We start from the raw sequence: 5,582 nt of genomic DNA on the forward strand, positions 1-5,582 counted from the left end.
AATTACCTTTTCCAACTCAACCTGAAAGAGAAGAATAAAGCATATTGTACTTGTTGTATTCCGTGTTGACTTGATTGTGTAAAAATTGAATGTATAACGTACCACAAACTTATCTTTATCTTTGGCCTTTTTTGGTTTTCTGTGAGTCGCTAAGTAAACCTTCGCTCTATGTGGCTGTTTCTTCTCAGGGTCCTCTTGACGCTGCAAAACCAGAAGTGCGCTGATATGTAAAGAAAAGGCTGTGAAAAGTTAGAAAAAAATATATACTCACAAGGTCCTCAGCCCAACGAGCAAAACTCTTTGTCCCTGCTGTATGAGTTGTCTTCACCTTTGTACGACTTATTTTGTTCTTCTCACTTACTTCCTATTATAATTAAAATATAATGCCAATGCACTACTTAACAGCAGCACATATAGTCCAACTAAATGACAGAGAGCTTACCCTTCCTTCCTTAGACTTCCAAAATTTGACAAGTTCACGCCATTGGTCACTATCCACATATTCTGGACAAAGCTTATACAAAGATTTTCTTTTCTTGTTTGCATTAAAGAAAATTTTCTTCAGACCAGCCTTGAATCTTCTCCGATCTCGCCCGGTAGTTTTTAGTATCCACTTGTCACACTTAGCAGGGTACAAGAACTTTGTCTGCATTTCAGGAAATAATGAATAAGCGTAAACAACAAATGTACGAAGGCAAACTAATAATATGCTAGCTAATATAACTGATTTTCTTCTTCTGTCAGATAAGACTACCTGTACACACTGAAGTATTGTGTCAGCCCCACCATCCTTCTTGACATTACGCCAGTCCTTTTTGTCAAGTGGACAATAACCCCCAAGTCTAGCTATTGTGCCAAGAAATTTCCCCAGGACTCCACCTTCGTCCCCAATAGGCTGGCCAAGATGATTGCATTTTACAACTATCCGCGCACCATCTGGCATGTTCTAAACAGCCGGTAAGGATGTTCCCCTACGCTTACCGTCACCTGTGGAATTTGTTTACAACAATACTAATTAACTAAAGGCCACATATATTACATTATGTGCTTGCAAAGCACTGAGTGAATAAGGAAAGTAAGGCTACTAATGGAATGGCCAAGAACAAAGGCCAATAATAGCAAAGTACATTTTAGATTTGACATGCATGTATTGTCGGATTAATAAAGAAAATTGGGTAAGTATATATATATATGGAGCTTGTTTGTTAAGTAAGTGCAAGCCAACTTAAAATTGTTGATCCTTCTTAATTAATATCATACCAGAAATATTGTCGACGCGATCATCTCGACGACCAACTTGATCCTCATTATCCTCCAATTCTTGTGTTTCGGACACTGAATCACGTGACAGCAGAGAATGCTCACTATTGTCACAATCCCCATTGGTGTACTCAGCACGACTCTGAACCACATTCAACCTTTTTGATTTACGCACCGTTCCTGACAATCAATTCATGCACCATTTAATCTGTTAATTACAAGGATAGATAGTAATTTATTTGACCAAGTAGGCTAAGCATGACATGTTCCTACAAAACTGAAATCGTTATTGAGCTTACGGTTGCTATTACTTTGTGACGTCGCCGCCCTAGTTTTTGCTGCTCCTTTATCGAAGACAACCTCCTCCTCCTCTAAGCTGGTAATCGGTCCATCATCCTCACGTTGAGGGTCTGATGGAGCAACATCAATGTTTGCCTCCTCGTTGAACACATACAACTGGACCTTCTTCTCATTGGTATGTTCTGATATCATTCTGCTCACATGAATGTCATTATCAATGCGAACCAAATAGCCTCTACCACGCGGGTATTTCTTCCTATAATACAAGAAATCATATGCCGGTGAGAAGCCAACTTCTTCGATCAATTTGACTAACTCATAATAGGAGATATCTGTTCTGTCCATTAATCCCTCAAGAACTTTATGCTGATGATTCTCATCTTCATAGGACAGGCTAATTTTCCATTTTTCCACAGCCATCTACAATGACATGAATGTAAGAAGTATCAGCACCAAACCAACTTTATAGTGGCATTAAAGTGAATAAAAGGTTGACATATATCAGCACCAAACCAACTTTACAGTGGCATGAAAGTGAATAGAAGGTTGACATATTGTTGTTAAAATCTAGGATTTATTCATACAGAAATGGAGGGAAATTACATGATAATGGAAGTGTTTTACATGATGGAGGATACAGACTGCCGGTCAAGCCACTCGCCAAGGTTGTTATTGCTCTGACCAAGCTTAGTTCTAGTAGATAGTGAACATACTAACTTCCTAAATCAAGGGTATAAACTGAATACTAACTGTGTAACATGTACTATGAATTTCAGGTTACATAAATTTTAAAAATCAGTACTAATCAGAGTTCAGAGTACAAGATCGTTGGCCCCAATTTTGTGTAAGTACTGCATATATCAGTACTAATCAGAGTTCAGAGTATAAGATCTTTGGTCCCAATTTTTGTCTAAGTACTGCATATATCAGTACTAACCTGAGTACTATTAATTTCAAAGTACTATCACTACTGTACAAGATATACTATGAATTTCAGAGTACAAGATCGGGGGCCCCCAGTTTTGTATAACTACTGCATATATCAGTACTAATCAGGGGATTATAGCCTACAAAATCAGGGGGTTAAAGACTGAAACCTTAAACTGTAAAGAAGGGGGGAAAAGCAGCAAACATCTCACGTATAGATGCTAAGGTCGATGGTAGTACACAAAACTGCAGAGGAATAAAAATTCAGAGAACATGGTACTACTTCTGCAGTGCATGAAAACCAGACTATAAATCGTATCTTAGTTTAACATAGTGACTAATGATTATAGCCCACCCTCCATTCTTATCCTAAATTAACCACTGGTTGATTTACTTCCTGGTACGCACAAACCTAACACCAAATTCAGAGAGGAAAACAAAGGGAGGAGGAAAGAGACTCAGTCAAGCGTAGAAGGGAGAAATCAACAAAATGGGAGTTTAGATTGATACCAGCCGCGAGAATGGTGTAGTCCTTCTGGATTTAGTTCCGGAGTTGAGGATCGACGATGTCGTTGCCGCAACGATGCAAACCACACTGAGGCAGATCTGGGCAGCGATGGTTTCAATCGGGCGTTGACGTACAAGCAGGCGCATGGGTGCCTGGGTGGCCGCTGAAAGGCGACGTTGGATGACGATGTAGCGAGTGTTGGAGGGGCGGCGAGGTGGCCGCTGAGGGGCAGCGACGGAGGCCGCCGAGGTGAGGCTTTTAGGGCGGCGCGAATGATGCAGATGGGATTGGCGATCTAATTTATTTAGCACTTCATTAGTTTATTTTTTTTGCGGTTAGCGCTTCGTTAGTTAACCGGAGGGAAAATTAAGCGGGACTAAATTGAGAGCTTTGGAGGGAACTTTTTGTCCATCGAGAAGTGGAGGAGGGAAATCGAGATGTGGAGGAATTTTTTGTGGGAATAATCCGGAGACTGTTTGACTAATTTTTTGTTTGGAGAAAAATATATTATATCTATAAATAATTCGGGAAATGTTTATAATGGGAAAAAATGGAGCATGTTTTGTATTTATTTCATTACTGAGAAGGAACTAATATATACTTATAAATAGTAATTTCTTTATGAAATGAATATAACAATATAATTTTGTGAATTTGTATTGCAAAACATGGTAAAAACGCACTTACCTTCATTCGTACTGCAACCTCCAAGTCTGGCGACTCTGACGGTGAGAGAGCAAGGAACCTCCGAACCAATGACTGGTTTATATTTACCAAGTTGTGTTTGTGATTTAATTGATGGAATGTAAATAAGGCACTGACACGCCTATAAGCACTGAAGCGAGCCAAAGGTGCGCCGCTGTCATCGCCCCTCCCTTGCCGGAGCGAGGCAAACCTTCCTGTAGTAGTCAGTCAGAAAGTCGTCATGCTAAGGCCCCATAAAGCCAACGCACCAGAACAGGACATGAACCCTAACAAGACTCGAAAAAAGATTTCAAAACAGAGCCCTCCCACCGCCAAGGATCGGGATCGACTCCGCCCCATGACTTTTTAGGGAGGCGACGGCTGGCTAGGTCTTACACGGGTAGTTGAAAACAATGTTTGCTCTAAACCGATAGGTTCACTTCAACCACCACAAATCCGCACCCCCCCCCAAAAAAACAAGAAAATTTGCGGTAGGCATCAATTGGCTAGTACCACCCCATGAATCAGCAGTGTGATTTTAAGTGTTATTCAAGTGAGAACTAACTGTTCTATTTTGATCAATTTTCTTATAAAGGATAGGTTAGAGACCTTTGGACTACAAGGTGTTTTTGGATCAGTTGATTCATTTTTTGAGTCATCTAATGCAAAATCAACGCCCAGATGGCATTGTACAACATCCTACCTTTGTTGCTCATCTTCTTCGCCAAAACGCGCCACAGACCCTTGGATAAATCGCTAGCCTCTGTCTCCCGTGGTGCTCCCACGCCAGCCTTGCAGCCCCGGCCTCCCCCCACCATCGTCCCCGGCCATCCCTTTAAACCAGGGAACCACTATATTTTTTCCAGCGGGCCTGCACCCCTTTCATCAGAGCCGTCAAGTTTCGGACTTGCCTTCGCCGACTGTCGCGTGCTACACTTGTTTCTGGCCAAGGTCTTATCGGTGTCTCCATGCCTCGCTATGACTTGCCTCGGTGCTACAGTTGACTACCTCGTGCTTCGCCACACGTCCTTCCCATGAAATTCGATTGACCCAAATCCATTTTTAGTCAACTTATACTAAAATAAATGTACTTGCTTGTAACACAATTTGGTCCCAATCGATTACTTATGTGCGATTGGCATGTACATGAGCCGCGCGCCAATACAAGAATGTGTACATACATGATAAAAGACAACTGTTATACGAACCAACTTGTGATTGGATGATTAGAAGGACTTTCAGGATTTTCAACGATGCGCATTCAGTGGGAGGAGACGTTCCGGTCAACGATGAAGTGCGTATGGTGACTTCGTAAACTTGAAGATGATATGTCGGCTCAGTCTTTCGGAGGTGCTCATAGGAGTAAGATGTGCGTCTGTATGTTAGGGATGAGAGTATGCACATGTATATGAGTACTTGCGTCTGTGTTAAAAAAAGACAGCTGCTATACGGATAAGAAACATTTTTTGACACATACCGGATATAAGAAACTTGTAGAGAAAAGAGACGTGGCAACAAGCTTTGGGAGGTGGGCACACGCACACACGATTAGAGTTGGACGGCTCCTGCACGACCGACACGAAGCTTCAATCAGCCGGTTGAGTTGTATAATAATTTCCCAAAAAGAAAACACCACAAAAAAAACCTTTATCGATTCGTTCCTCATCTCTTACCTCGATCCCCTGTTCCGCCACCGCCCAACCCGAGCGCTGGCCGCTGGCCGCATCGCCGCCACAGAGAAGTCGCGCCGCCTCTGCTCGAGTCCACACCCAGCGTCCCATCCGCTCAATTCCATACCTCCACCCGCCGCTCTAGTCCACAGCCCACGCCGCCTCCTATCGGCTCTCGAATCCACTCGTCCACCGGCCGCAAGATCTGCCGCCCGTGTCCACGGACGGAAGAC

This window comes from Triticum dicoccoides, chromosome 5A, assembly GCF_002162155.2.
Source record: "Triticum dicoccoides isolate Atlit2015 ecotype Zavitan chromosome 5A, WEW_v2.0, whole genome shotgun sequence".
Classification (NCBI taxonomy): Eukaryota; Viridiplantae; Streptophyta; class Magnoliopsida; order Poales; family Poaceae; genus Triticum; species Triticum dicoccoides.